The 16,231-nt window shown below is 45.6% G+C and overlaps 1 long non-coding RNA gene across 1 annotated transcript; it reads left to right on the top strand.

Moving 5' to 3' along the window:
• The first annotated feature begins 1,157 nt into the window (after positions 1 to 1,157).
• LOC132210475 (uncharacterized) lies at positions 1,158 to 8,887 on the top strand. Its single transcript, XR_009446622.1, has 3 exons — positions 1,158 to 1,289; positions 8,082 to 8,163; positions 8,341 to 8,887. It is a non-coding gene; the product is annotated as an uncharacterized LOC132210475 (long non-coding RNA).
• Positions 8,888 to 16,231: the final 7,344 nt, after the last annotated feature.

Here is a 16,231-nt window from a genome sequence, read left to right on the forward strand (position 1 = left end):
CGGGCCTGCGGGACAGGAAGAAGCGGAGGGCCTTGAGGCCATCTCCATGCGGAATGCAGGTGTACAGGGACTGGACGTCCATGGTGAATATGAGGTGTTGGGGGCCAGGGAATTGGAAGTCCTGGAGGAGGTGGAGGGCGTGGGTGGTGTCACGGACATAGGTGGGGAGTTCCTGGACCAAAGGGGAGAAAATGGAGTCCAGATAGGTGGAGATGAGTTCGGTGGGGCAGGAGCAGGCTGAGACGATGGGTCGACCAGGGCAGGCAGGTTTGTGGATTTTGGGAAGGAGATAGAAACGGGCCGTGCGGGGTTGGGGAACAATGAGGTTGGAGGCTGTGGGTGGGAGGTCCCCTGAGGTGATGAGGTCGTGAATGGTGTTGGAGATGATGGTTTGGTGCTCGGGTGTGGGGTCATGATCGAGGAGGCGGTAGGAGGTGGTGTCGGAGAGTTGGCGTCTGGCCTCGGCGATGTAGAGGTCAGTGCGCCATACTACCACTGCGCCACCCTTGTCTGCGGGTTTGATGGTGAGGTTGGGGTTGGAGCGGAGGGAGCGGAGGGCTGCCCGTTCTGCTGGGGAGAGGTTGGAGTGGGTGAGAGGGGTGGAGAGGTTGAGGCGGTTAATGTCTCGACGGCAGTTGGAGATGAAGAGGTCGAGGGAGGGTAGGAGGCCTGGGGGTGGTGTCCAGGAGGAGGACTTGTGTTGGAAGCGGGTGAAGGGGTCAGTGGAAGGAGGGTTGGGTTCCCGGTTGAAGAAGTAGGCATGCAGGCGAGGACGGCGGAAAAACTGCTCTATGTCCGACCGTGACTGATATTCGTTGATGTGTGGTTGTAGGGGAACAAAGGTGAGCCCCTTGCTCAGGACTGACCGTTCGTCCTCAGTCAGTGGGAGGTCTGGGGGGATGGTGAAGATGCGGCAGGGCTCAGTGTGGCTGTCTTCTCTGGGGTTGCAGGCTGTGGAGGTTGTGGGCGGAGCGATGAGGTCGTCGGCCGTGGGCGGGGTTCCGTCGGCCGTGGGCGGGGTTCCGTCGGCCGTGGGCGGGGTTCCGTCGGCGTCGGCTGTGGGCGGGGTTTCGCCGACCGTGGGCGGGGTTCCGTCGGCGTCGACCGTGGGCGGGGTTCCGTCAGCGTCGACCGTGGGCGGGGTTCCGTCAGCGGTGGGAGGATCGGGGTGGGCGGCAGCAGCTGAGGTGAGGGTGGTGTGTGGGCTGTCGTACCTGGACGTGGAGGTGGTGACTGCAGCAGCGGTTCCGGAAGTTCTGTGGCCGGCGGAGGCGGATGTGACGTCATCGGTGGGGTCTCCGGCCGTGTCCTCATGGTCAATGGCGGCGGGTGCATGGTGGGGGAGGGGCAGGGACAGAGTCGGGATTTGGGAGGCGCAGGAATCCTCTTGTGGGGGGCAGGGGCCAGTGAGGTTGTTGTACTTACGATTTTTGGTGTCCAGTAAAGCTGAGTGGAACTGGGTGTTCAGTCTGTGGATCCTGCGGAGGATAAAAAACAGCAGGGGTCCTTTGCAGGTCTGGGAGAGGGAGGCTCTGAGCTGGGGCAGGCTGGATTGCAGTGTGTGGAGGTGCCGGCGCATGGCTGCGAGAGTCTGTTTCAGGACTCGCAGGGAGAACCGCTTCTGAAGGGTCTGAATGTTCTGGGTGTAGAGGTGGTCACGGTTGGGGCCAAATTGGGAAGGCTGAAATGTGGACTGTAGTCCCTTGGGGATGATCTGGTTCCGTAGGCAGGTGCTGAGAAAGGTGATGTGGCTGTGGTACCTGGTTTGCTTCAGGACATGATCGAGCAGTTTCAAGGCCGAAGAGATTACAAGAGAGTTGCAATGGGAGAGAGATTCCCTGAGGTTGGTCCGGAGGGAGGAGGGTAACTTCTTCAGGTTAGGCATCCCTGGAAGAGGCTTCGCAGTGAGGTTGAAATAGTATCAGAGATAATGGGAACGGCAGATGCTGGAGATTCCAAGATAATAAAATGTGAGGCTGGATGAACACAGCAGGCCAAGCAGCATCTCAGGAGCACAAAAGCTGACGTTTCGGGCCTAGACCCGTCATCAGAGAGGGGGATGGGGGGAGGGAACTGGAATAAATAGGGAGAGAGGGGGAGGCGGACCGAAGATGGAGAGTAAAGAAGATAGGTGGAGAGGGTGTAGGTGGGGAGGTAGGGAGGGGATAGGTCAGTCCAGGGAAGACGGACAGGTCAAGGAGGTGGGATGAGGTTAGTAGGTAGCTGGGGGTGCGGCTTGGGGTGGGAGGAAGGGATGGGTGAGAGGAAGAACCGGTTAGGGAGGCAGAGACAGGTTGGACTCCCAGTCCAACCTGTCTCTGCCTCCCTAACCGGTTCTTCCTCTCACCCATCCCTTCCTCCCACCCCAAGCCGCACCCCCAGCTACCTACTAACCTCATCCCACCTCCTTGACCTGTCCGTCTTCCCTGGACTGACCTATCCCCTCCCTACCTCCCCACCTACACCCTCTCCACCTATCTTCTTTACTCTCCATCTTCGGTCCGCCTCCCCCTCTCTCCCTATTTATTCCAGTTCCCTCCCCCCATCCCCCTCTCTGATGAAGGGTCTAGGCCCGAAACGTCAGCTTTTGTGCTCCTGAGATGCTGCTTGGCCTGCTGTGTTCATCCAGCCTCACATTTTATTATCAAGGATAAATCAGTAGATGCTCTGTATCTCGACTTTAAAAAGGCTATTGACAAGGTTCCACACAATTGACTAATTAAGAAAATTAAAGCTCACAGTATTGGAGGTAATGTATAGATGTGGATAGAAAACTGGTTGACAGACAGGAAGCAGAGAGATGGAATGAATAGTTTCAGAGATAGTAGGTACTGCTGGAGAATCAGATAACAACGTGTAGAGCAGGATGAACACAGCAGGCTAAGCAGCATCAGAGGAGCAGGAAAGCTGATGTTTCAGGCCTAGACCCTTCTTCAGAAATTTCTGAATTTCTTTCTACCCCATCTACTATGCCTGGGACAAGCCCTGAACTGACAGTGGTTGTCCAGTTGCAACAAAACTTTTAAAGATACTGCAACCATGGGGGCTGATTAATTCTGAGATATCCAGCCAATGTTGAGTTGATTTGGAATGGCAAATAGTGCAGACAGCATCCAACGCGGGGAAGGCCACAGGAGTGGGATAGATGGTTCATGAGATGTGTTTGGTAAGATATAGAACATAGAACATTACAGCACAGCACAGGCCCTTTGGCCCTCGATGTTGTGCCGACCTGTCATACTGATCTGAAGCCCATCTAACCTACACTATTCCATGTATGTCCATATGCTTGTCCAATGACGACTTAAATGTACTTAACGTTGGCAAATCTACTACCATTGCAGGCAAAGCGTTCCATTCCCTTACTACTCTCTGAGTAAAGAAACTACCTCTGACATCTGTCCTATATCTTTCACCCCTCAATTTAAAGCTATGCCCCCTTGTGCTCGCCGTCACCATCCTAGGAAAAAGGCTCTCCTTATCCACCCTACCTGATTATTTTATATGTTTCAATTAAGTCACCTCTCAACCTTCTTCTCTCCAATGAAAACAGCCTCAAGTCCCTCAGCCTTTCCTCGTAAGACCTTCCCTCCATACCAGGCAACATCCTAGTAAATCTCCTCTGAACCCTTTCCAAAGCTTCCACATCCTTCTTATAATGCGGTGACCAGAACTGAACACAATACTCCAAGTGCGGCCGCACCAGAGTTTTGTACAGCTTCACATTAACCTCTTGGTTCCGGAACTCAATCCCTCTATTAATAAAAGCTAAATCACTGTATGCCTTCTTAACAGACCTGTCAACCTGGGCGGCAACTTTCAAGGATCTGTGTACATGGACACCGAGATCTCTCTGCTCATCTACACTACTAAGAATCTTACCATTAGCCCTGTACTTTGCCTTCTGGTTACTCCTACCAAAGTGCATCACCTCACACTTATCTGCATTAAACTCCATTTGCCACTTCTCAGCCCAGCTCTGCAGCTTATCCATGTCTCTCTGCAACCTACAGCATCCTTCGTCACTATCCACAACTCCACCGACCTTAGTGTTGTCTGCAAATTTACTAACCCATCCTTCTATGCCCTCATCCAGGTCATTTATAAAAATGACAAATAGCAGTGGACCCAACACCAACCCTTGCGGTACACCACTAGTAACTGGTCTCCAGGATGAACATTTCCCATCAACTACCACCCTCTGTCTTCTTTCAGCAACATGTGAGAAAACCTGTGAGGCCTTTTGGTGGAAATCCCTCAAAATACTTAATTTTTCTTTTTTCTCAACAAATTTTAGTTAAGATTCAGTCCTTTATGTTAGTCTTCACAGTAGAAGGCACGATAAGTGTCTATTAAATAATTAAAATCAAAGCATCTCATGAGGGTGTAAATCTGAAATGAAATAAAAATTAAAGAATTTGGAAAAATTAATGGAACTAAAAGTTGACATATCCCTGGGACTCTGACATTCAGCCCAGATTGTTCAGAGACTGCATTGGCGATCATCTTTCAAAGTAAATTCTGCACTAATTCCTGCAGAGTTGAAAGGTTAAAAATATCACACCGTAATGGTTAAGGGAAGGAAATAGAAAATTGCTACAATGGGTGAAGGAGTGATAGATGGTGTTTAATTTAAATAAATGTGAAGTGCTGCTTTTTGGGAAGGCAAATCAGGGTGGGTTGTATACACTTATTGGTATGGTCCTGAGGAGTGTTGCTGAAAAAAGAGACCTTGGAGTGAAGGTTCGTAGTTCTTTGAAAGTGGAGTCACAGGTGGATAGAAAGTGAAGAAGACATTTGGTATCCTTACCTTTTATCGGTCAGTGCATTGAGTATAGGAGTTTGGAGGTCATGTTGCAGCTTTACAGGAGTTTGGTTTGGCCACTATTGGAATACTGTATGCGATTTTGGTCTTCCTGAAATAGGAAGAATGTTGTGAAACTTGAAAGGGTGTACAAGAGATTCACAAAGATGTTGCCACAGTTGGAGGGTTTGAGGTATAGGGAGAGGTTGAATAGACTGAGGCTATTTTACTTGGAACATCAGAAGTTGAGGGGTTACCTTGTAGAGGTTTATAAAATTGTGGGTACAGTAAATAGGTAAGGTCTTTTTCCCTGGGGTGGGAACTCCAAGACTAGAGGGCATAGGTTTGAGGTGAGAGAGGAAGATTTAAAAGGGACCTAAGGGGCAACTTTTTCATGCAGAGGGTGGTGGTGTGTGGAATAAGTTGCCAGAGAAAGTGGTGGAGGCTGGTACAATTACAACACTTGAAGGGCACTTGAATGGGTACGAATAGATCATGGAATGCCTACCGTGTGGTGATGGGCCCTGTGGCTCAGTGGGTCTGTGCCACCCCTCAGAGCATCCCACCTAATCTATACATCCTGATCAATTTTAACATGGCCAATCCACATAGCCTGCATATCTTTGGACTACGGGGGGAAATCAAAATACCCAGGGAAAACCCAAGACACAAGGAACATGTGCAAATTCCATATATACAGTCACGTGAGTGTGGAATTGAACCCATGTCCCTGGTACTGTGAGGCAGCAGTGCTAACCACTGAGCCACCGTGCTGTCCTAAGTAGGAAGTGGTTAGATGGAAAGGGCCAAATGCTGGCAAATGGGATTAGATATGTTTAGTATATGTGTTGGCATGGACGAGTTAGACTGAAAGGTCTGATACTGTGCTATATATCTTGATGACTCTATGGCTCTATCTGTCAGCCTGATGTCAGTGGGTAGAGAAAACACAATAATCCATTTTGAAGGATATAATTACTGGATATTTAGAAAGTTGTCGTCTGAATTAATGCAGACTTATGAAGGGGAGATCACATGACAAGGCTGTTTTTTTTCATGATGTTATTGACAGAGTTGAAATGAGTAAACCAGTAGATGAAGAGTATTGGATTTTCAGATTCTGTGACTCTCTGAAATAACACCTCAGAAACCTTAAGTTTGTTCAAGCAAGATATCCTCTTTCATAAATCTTTCTGAAATGTAAATACCCACAGGGAGTCAATTTATATATGCTAAACCTATACTGTTGTATAAAGTAATGGTTCTGGAACATAACATTGTATGGTTGTGGTGGAAGTGCAGGGGAGTGGTGATGGTGGTGATATTCTGACATGGATTAAAAATTGATTAACAAGCAAGAAGCAGAGAATCAGAAAAAAAGGGTCATTCTCAGGTTAGCAGCTGTGATCTGTACATGTGATAGGGTACAGCAGGATCAGTGCTTGGATCCCAGCCATTCACAATCTATAATCAATCATTTGGGCCTAGATGCCATGGGCTCTTATGGTGTCATGGCAATGACCTCATCTCTGAACCGCAGACCCCCATTCAAGCCCTAATTTCTCCAGAGGTATTACCAATAATGTCTGAACAGGTTGTTTTAAAAATTTGGATGTGGAATTGGTGAGCACTTATGATTGTAGTGGTACAGTCCCTACTGCTGGACCAGCAAACATGGGTACAAGTTCCCTCCAAGCTATTCACCACTCTGGCTTGGAAATATATCACCACTCCTCTAATGTGACTGATGCAAAGTCCCGGAATTTCCTCCCTAAGCAGGATCTATCTGTACACAACAGACTTCAGTAGTTTAAGAAAGGAACTTACCACCTCCTTTTCAAGTGCAGCTAGGAATGGGCAAAAGATGTTGTCCTAGCTAGTGATATCCACATTCTATGAATTAATTTTTAAAAAAAAACTTTTCTTCATTAACTTTGTACATGGATCTCTATTGAGTCACAACTAGAAGATTGAAGGTACACAGCCTAGCCATCTTTAGAGTTACCCTATGTTTGATGGTCCAAAGTGTGAAGTGAACAGTTCCTGCACATTGTGCAGGCTAAATAAATAGCACTTGATTGAAACTTTGGCAATTAGGTTCAATCTCTCCATGTCTGAAAGCATTTCTAGTGCATCACAGGCCTAAGTGGGGTTACTTATAAATAATGTTAAATGATGTAGTCAAGAATGCTTCTGCTTAAGGATAGCGACGACGACTGTCAAAGGATGCAGCTGGATATATTTCGGTTGGTGACTTGGGCAGAGAGGTAGCAGCTGAAGTTTAATCCACAAAAATGTGAGGTAATGCATTTTGGAAGGTCTAACCCAGATGGAATACACACAGTAAATGGCAGAACCCTTAAAAGTACTGATAGGCAGAGGGTTCTGGGTGTACAGGTATACAGGTCACTGAAAGTAGCAGTGCAGGTGGAGAAGGTAGTCGACAAGGCATATGGCATATTTCCCTTCATTGGCCAGGGCATTGACTTTTTAAAAATTGGCAGGTAATGTTGCAGCTCTGTTGAACCTTAGTTGGGCAGCATTTGGAATTTTGTGTTCAATTCTGGTTGCCACACTACCAGAAGGATGTGGTGGCTTTGGAGTGGGTACAGAAAACATTTACCGGGATGTTGTCAGGTATGGAGGGCAGTAGCTATGAGGAGAGTTTGGTAAAACCTGGGTTGTTCTCACTGGAACGACGGAGGTTGAGGGGCAACCTGACAGAGGTCTACAAGATTATGAAGGGCATGGACAGAGTGGACTATCAGAAGCTTTTTCCCAGGGTGGAAGAGTCAGTTACCAACGGTCATGGTTTAAGGTGTGAGGGGCAAGGTTTAAATGTGATGTATGAGGCAAGTTTTGTTTTTGCACAGAGGGTAGTGGGTGCCTGGAACTCACTGCTGGGGGAGGTGGTACAAGTAGCTACTATAGTGATGTTTAAACGGCGTCTTGACAAATACATGAATAGTATAGGAATAGAGAGGTACGGTCCCTGGAAGGGTAGGAGGTTTCAGTTGTGACGGGGAGGATGTTGGTGCAGGCTTGGAGGTCCGACGGGCCTGTTCCTGTACTGTAACTTTATTTGTCCTTTGTTCTTTGTTCTATTTGGACTGCCTGCGGTGGGTTTAATGCCTAAAGCCCTCAAAGCATGCAATGTCCTAAACTGTATTTCATGGATTGAGTCTATGTTATGCTGCTGCCCTTTGAAGGACCCCACCTTGCTCAAAAGCGAAGTCGTCTTCCTAACAGAATGACATACTTACCTGTCCTATTCCAGATGTGGAAGCAGCCATTTTCATCTCTACTGGGCACATGTTATTTCAGCATAATGGGAGGGAACAGCAGTCACTACTCATTTGGTGAGTCTTAGGCTCAGTCTCTTAAAATAGATTAATACCTAACTGTATGCATTTCCTTTTTGGTAGCCATTCCTGTCAACCTCATGGGCTTTGAACTTCCTTCAGCCCCCAAAAAATCCATCTAAACAAATCTTCATCTCACACTTTGCTAACAACTAACCCTCCCTCCTCCAACAGCGAACACAGCCCAGACATACCATCTACGTGCCAGCCAAGAAGAGGAAATTTGGCATGTTTATAGGGTCCCCCACCAACTCCAACAGATGTACTATTGAAAGCATATAGTCTGGGTGCACAATGGCCTGGAATGGCAAATGCTCTGCCCAGGACCATAAGAAAGCACAGAAGATTGTGTGAACAGCCCGGATCATCATGGAAGCCAACATTCCATCCATGGACTCTGTTTACATGGCCTGCTGCCACGGAAAGGCTGCCAATATCATCAAAGACCCATGACACCCTGGTAGTGACCTCCTACAGCCTTTTTTGACAGGCAGAAGATACAGAAGTCTGAACACACGCAAAAGCAGATTCAGGAACAGTTTCTTTCTGGACATTATCAGACTGTTGAATGGTCTCTAGCCTGAAATAATGTAACCTGCATGCCTCTAAGTCTCTTTAACCTGTGTATCCTTTGCTTGCTGTTATTTACCTGTTCTGCTCATAAACAAAGCTTTTTACTGTATAATTGTACACATGACAATAAAATCAATCAAAGTAATAATGCATCAGCACCTTTACTACTAGTGTGCTGCTGACTGTGTGAATGATGCATCCCCTACCTCTGCATTGCCACTTTGCCTCAGTGCTTGATCACCTCCACCATTGTATATTGTCATCCCTCTTTGCAATTGTAATGTTGTCTCTGATCTTCACAATTGAGTCCCCAGTGGCATCCCTGCAAGAGTGGCCCTTGGTAAACACCCCTGCCATCCCTTGACGGTTTGTGGATGGGCCCTTAGGGTAACAATGACTGTAGCCCATGTCCTTGAACAGTTTCACCACATGGCGCTGAATTCTAAGTGATCAGATCTCTGAGTGATATCTGTACAGTTCCCCAACTGTCTTCTGGGAGACAGTCCCAAAGGTGTACAGGGTCCTGTCTTTTTATGACTCCTCAAACTAGTTTCACTGGACCCATAGGGCCAATCATGATCTATCGGACAATGGATGTATGTATCCCCGACCAGGACTGTCCTGGCAAGTGCCCAAGCCTCTGGACTGATATTGGAGGCTGCCCTTGACTTTCTGTACCAGCACCTCCTGCCTGAAAGGTGTCTCCCTTGACATTATTGAGGACTACCCCTCTAGAACTTTGAGACGTAGTTTTTAGGTTGAAGCACATGCAGTTTGTTTGGTGAATATGCAACTGGCATATTGTGCATGTGAGAGACTGGCATCCAATGTGACACACAATGATGTGTTTAGCCCTTTATCACCGATCACTGCTTGGCTTTGTGACTACACTAAAAGGCTGGTGAAGGAAGAAGGTCCATGATCTTGTATGCTCAACTAAGGGGAATAAAGCACACAATGGCAAGGCAAGGCAGAGATACTGAGAGTATCAAAATAAGCATAAAATGTGTGAGCATTAAGAGAGCAACTAAGATGTAACTTGATCCAAACAATAAGATTGGTGTCTATCCCTGTGCGTGGCATCCTGGTAGTAGCATTATGATGAAAAGTACTGATGCACTCCAAACTGCTGAACTGAAGTGCAGAACCATACTGTAAATAGATCAGAGATGTGCCATGATGTAGTAATGATACCAAGGTGCCTGGATGTGGGATGCTTATGTTCACTATCCATGGAGTATGCCCAGTGATGTTAGTGCCAAGTAGCCAAGGTGATGGTCCAGAGGAGCAAGTGGTGAACTGGAGTCAGCAATCAACCACTTGGGATTTCCATGTGAATGTAAGGAGAAAAGTCTGTATTAATTTGAAGTTCTGGGAGATTACAAAAGAAATGAATCTGGAAAGGATATGGTAATGAGTCAAATAAAAAAAAGCAGATGGGATTAGAAGAGGATGTTTCTTGGAACAGCAGAATCATGCCAGGAACTAGCCACAGCCTACATTGTAGCAGCTCTATTCAGTCTACAAGTGTCAACTTCCCCAAACCTCTGTTCATGCATCATTTTTAATTTTCCACCCCACTCTGACTGGGGCATCTCTTTTTGACCTCCTATACCTTTCCAAAAGACACAGCATAACCTGAGGAACAGCACCATGTCTTTTCAATTCAGCATTGCACAACCTTCCTTAAGCTCTTTGTTAGATCAACAATTTCAGATTGTAAACGCTACGCCTATTTTTAGTGGAAGGCCGTTGACCTGAAACAGAAGTTTATCTGCTCTCTCCAAAGGTGCTGCCTAATCTGCTGAGAATTTTAGACCAAGTATTTTTTCTTTCAGATTTCCAACATCTACTGCATTCTGCTCTCATAGCACTGTACCTTGCATTTGCTTTTCAGTTGATTTGATGCAAATTAATTGAAGATGAGCAAAAGAGAAAGGTGACCCAGAAACCTGCCTCTTAGAATTTACAAGTCAATACATGATCAAGGTGTAATGCATTAGATAGTTGTCCTTGTTCGGTCTTTTGTTTTTGCTTTTAAATATTCCAAGTTTTCATTTGATTTGTTCCGCACTTCATTAGTTTCGGATCGTGGTCATTGCTCAGAACTGTTACTTAAGAGGTGTAACTACAGCATTTGGCTCACTAGTTGAAACTGTCTAAGTGAGTCAGTGTAATCTGGCATGTGTTTAAAGTTCAATTATTGAAAAACTGCTAATGACAGATGTATTGACCCAAAGTGATTCATTCCCCTCTGTATGGTTGTGATGCTGTATGTCCTTTAAGGCATTCAATTGTCAAACTTTGTACTTGTTTCAATGCTTAGGCAACAGGCTTGACTTAATAGAAAGCAAATATTGCTTTCTACTGTGATCATAATTTTTTTTAACCTGGTACATGATTGCCTTAATTCATTTCTTTGAAAAAAAACTGCTATCCCATCTAATAGTGACTACACAAAGTATCTGTTAAACGGTCACATTGATCAGAAAAACATAAGGAATTACACCAAAGAATAGGAGCCATATCTTTCTGTGGAGTTAAAAACCTTATCTAGTCATTAGGAAAAGCACACTGATTTTTTTTTACCTCATGCTATAACTTGTAATCACCTTTTACATTTTCTAATTTCCAATTACCATTTCCTAATCCATTTGACACCCATTTATCATTGATCTTTACGGGCCACCGTGATAGCTCATTCTACAGTTCTGTTTCCATTTTTGTGAAGAGGAATTCTTCTTCTTACTCCCTGCTTCGTAAAAAGACAACTATTTGAAATCCTATCAATGGACTTGCAGAAGAAGTTAGATATGGATAAATTCTGTGAACACTCGTTGGGTGCAATATAACATTTTTGATTCCCAGTCCATGTTCAGGATTCTTATCAGGAAATTCGATAACCCAAATGTTAGATTCTTTAAAAAGAATGAGGCCCTGATCTTTTTAAAAATCTGGCTTTATTTCTGATTGTGTGATGATTACGTGGTTTCAAGTTAAGACCACTGCAGCAACAGCCTTTTCAGTGCCTTTATATTTTTCATTTACTTGATCCTTCCTGAAACAACAAATTGTTTCCCATACCCTAACCACAAGGTCTAGGCCACAGTCTGTTTGTGATGTACGTTCATGCCTGCTTTGGACCGATTTCAACTGGACTTGCAAGTTCCCCTTTTGCATTAGCATTTGCAATTTAACCCTTGTTATGCTGTAGCTTAATCACACAATTTTCAATGTACTCTATAGCTCCCCTCTTTTCATTCTTCCTCAAACAGAATCACACCAGCAAAGCATGATGTCAATAATATGTAGGTCGCCTAGATTGTTGAAGAGCAGTTAAATACTGAACTTCAGGCTTGAGCATTTGCTGAATACAACATTTGGGCAAAATAAATAAGAAATACACAATAAGAATCTCAACAATAAAAATTACTATAATCAACTTTCCCATAATTTGCTACTGTAACAATTCTTATCAAGCCTCAAGTTCAATCACACGTTAACATCATACATGGAGTCAAAGATCCTCTGTCTCTTTCTTGAGAGCTCTGTCTGTCATGATTTTTGGGCTCTTTCACTTCAGCTCACTATCACCGTTTCAATGTTAATGGGAACTGCAGATGCTGGAGAATCCAAGATAATGAAATGTGAGGCTGGATGAACACAGCAGGCCCAGCAGCATCCCAGGAGCACAAACGCCGACGTTTTGGGGGATGGGGTGAGGGTTCTGGAATAAATAGGGAGAGAGGGGGAGGCAGACCGAAGATGGAGAGAAAAGAAGATAGTTGGGGAGGAGAGTAGAGGTGGGGAGGTAGGGAGGGGATAGGTCAGTCCAGGGAAGACGGACAGGTCAAGGAGGTGGGATGAGGTTAGTAGGTAGGAGATGGAGGTGCGGCTTGGGGTGGGAGGAAGGGATGGGTGAGAGGGAGAACAGGTTAGGGAGGCAGAGACAGGTTGGACTGGTTTTGGGATGCAGTGGGTGGAGGGGAAGGCCTGGGCTGGTTGTGTGGTGCAGTGGGGGGGAGGGGATGAACTGGGCTGGTTTTGGGATGCGGTGGGGGAAGGGGAGATTTTGAAGCTGGTGAAGTCCACATTGATACCAATGGGCTGCAAGGTTCCCAAGCGGAATATGAGTTGCTGTTCCTGCAACCTTCGGGTGGCATCACTGTGGCATTGCAGGAGGCCCATGATGGACATGTCATCTAAAGAATGGGAGGGGGAGTGGAAATGGTTTGCAACTGGGAGGTACAGTTGTTTACTGCGAACCGAGCAGAGGTGTTCCACCCCACCAACCTCCGGATACAACGCATCATCCTCCGACACTTCTGCCATCTACAATCCGACCCCACCACCCAAGACATTTTTCCATCCCCACCCCTATCTGCTTTCCGGAGAGACCACTCTCTCCGTGACTCCCTTGTTCGCTCCACACTGCCCTCCAACCCCACCACACCCAGCACCTTCCCCTGCAACCGCAGGAAATGCTACACTTGCCCCCACACCTCCTCCCTCACCCCTATCCCAGGCCCCAAGATGACTTTCCATATTAAGCAGAGGTTCACCTGCACATCTGCCAATGTGGTATACCGCATCCACTGTACCCGGTGTGGCTTCCTATACATTGGGGAAACCGAGTGGAGGCTAGGGGACCGCTTTGCAGAACACCTCTGCTCGGTTCGCAATAAACAATTGCACCTCCCAGTCGCAAACCATTTCCACTCCCCCTCCCATTCTTTAGATGACATGTCCATCATGGGCCTCCTGCAGTGCCACAATGATGCCACCCGAAGGTTGCAGGAACAGCAACTCATATTCCGCTTGGGAACCCTGCAGCCCAAATGTATCAATGTGGACTTCACCAGCTTCAAAATCTCCCCTTCCCCCACCGCATCCCAAAACCAGCCCAGTTCGTCCCATCCCTCCACTGCACCACACAACCAGCCCAGCTCTTCCCCTCCACCCACTGCATCCCAAAACCACTCCAACCTGTCTCTGCCTCCTTGACCTGTTCTTCCTCTCACCCATCCCTTCCTCCCACCCCAAGCCGCACCTCCATCTCCTACCTACTAACCTCATCCCACCTCCTTGACCTGTCCGTCTTCCCTGGACTGACCTATCCCCTCCCTACCTCCCCACCTATACTCTCCTCTCCACCTATCTTCTTTTCTCTCCATCTTCGGTCCACCTCCCCCTCTCTCCCTATTTATTCCAGAACCTTCACCCCATCCCCCTCTCTGATGAAGGATCTAGACCCGAAACGTCGGCTTTTGTGCTCCTGGGATGCTGCTGGGCCTGCTGTGTTCATCCAGCCTCACATTTCATGATCACCGTTTTAAAGTCAGTTTCTCTATGGATTAAGTGTCAGTGTCTTATAGCTAAAACTAAACTATACCGTTTTGCTCTTCCAAGCCACACTAATCCATTTGTCAAGTAGGTGTACAGGTCTGAGATCCATTCTTCATTGCATTTTTCTTAACCAAGCATCCACTCATGTTGTTACTTCCGAGCTAACACTCACTACTGACTTGCATCAGTGTCCCAAGACTGTGTCCTGCATTCTGGACTCTCATATGAACTTATCAAAGATCTATTAAATATTACTTATCTCTCCTTGTGCAGCCCCAATCCCTCAGCTAGTGATCTGATCACCACATTCACCGAGGAAAGATAAGGTCACAAACATCAAGAGAAAGCTATCAGTGTAGTACTCTCACCTAAACTTCTTTTTCATTAAAATGCATGTTAACTTCAATTGCTGTTTCAACCCATTATTCTAATTTATTTTTCTTCTACCATTTCTCTCCATCCCTAATTACTTCGTTTTATTCAATTTTGCTATTTAACTTTTACCACAGATCTAACTCCCGAGATCTGTAGTCCATGGTAGATCATCTTACGATATTTTAAAACAGAAGTCAAACATTTCTGTTTGATTCCGGCAAAACATACTTTCTTTGTTCTTTCTCTAAATTGACCCATGCACTTTAAACTTAAATATCTACAATGAGCTCAAAATTGATATAGATCATAGAATCCCTACAGTGTGGAAACAGGCCTCTCGGCCCAACAAGTCCACACTGACCCTCAGTATCCCACCCAGATCTATCCCCTAATAACCCACCAAAATTATACACTCCTGAACACTATGGGCAATTTAGCATGACCTCCACCTATCGCGCACATTTTTGGACTGTGTGAGGAAACCAGAGCACCTGGAGGAAACCCACGCAGACACGGGGAGAATTGGCAAAGTCCACACAGACAGTCGCCCAAGGCTGGAATCGAACCCAGGTCTCTGACTCTGTGAGGCAGTAGTGTTAACCACTGAGCCACCGTCTCTATTTTGCATATAGAGATTGCATCTCTATGCAAATATGTCCAAATTCAAAGTTCTGTTTACTCCCCCAAAGTGATTCACAATTTTTTTGCATTGTAATTACTGAATGTTTTTGCAATAGTTTTTCAATGCTGAGATATGTTGTTACCGAATGACTTGATTTTTGTATTGCAATGCTGAAAGTTGTAGACATGTTCAGAAGTTTGTACTCTTAACTGGAAAACAAAAAGTAACCATCCATTCCACTTCAAGCAGAATGGATTAATTACTAGTGGTTAAAGGGGTGGGGTGAAAACCGCTGGACATAATTACGTTGACCATCTCTCTTCCTCCCGTACAGAAAATAAGTGTTATAATTGACAAAGGAAAAGCCTATCTCCTCTGTGTGATTGTACTCTCCTATTAAAACTCTTTTATCAGTTTTATCAAATTTTTGGACATCACCAGAATTTCCAAAATTCCAATTTTCACATTAATTGGATACTTTCACACCAAAATATATCTACAATGAATAAATCTTATCATCTGGAATTAAAAATTCACTCATGGCCAGAAAATGAAATTCCAAATGTGATAATTCCCAATTCCAAGAGATAATTTTTTTACCAAGCTCTACGGCCCAACCCAATTTTTAAATCAACATTTTGTTGCAGATTTTTGCTTTATACAATCAATGGTACTTCCTTAAAAGGACATTACATCAACCATATGTGTTCTGGACTGATACAGGCAGGGACCACATTTTAAAATCAGCATAGATTTCCAAAATGCAAACTAAATTCAAAGCATTCCTGGATCTCCACCTCCAGGGAATGAAAACACAAAATTACACAAAACACCATTTAAACACCAATGAACGAAGGTGCATTCAAACCAGACCACAAAGAGTTAACAATTAGTTTAGTGAATGCAGCGCCAAAAGCTGGTGCCCCTCTGTCTGTGTTTCTTTTTTCTTTTGCAGCCGTTCTAGTTGCTGTCAGGTCTTTCCTTTTCCCCTGCTGTGACTGCAGTCCTCTGCTCATAATCAAAGAGCAGATTATGTCCATCAATCGAAGGTAAATATGTCAATTCGGCACCTGTGTCCAAAAGACAATATATCCAGGACTGCCTGCTGCTGTTCAAGGGAATGCTGTTGAAGCATTCCGGTCATGTCCA

This window comes from Stegostoma tigrinum, chromosome 13, assembly GCF_030684315.1.
Source record: "Stegostoma tigrinum isolate sSteTig4 chromosome 13, sSteTig4.hap1, whole genome shotgun sequence".
Classification (NCBI taxonomy): Eukaryota; Metazoa; Chordata; class Chondrichthyes; order Orectolobiformes; family Stegostomatidae; genus Stegostoma; species Stegostoma tigrinum.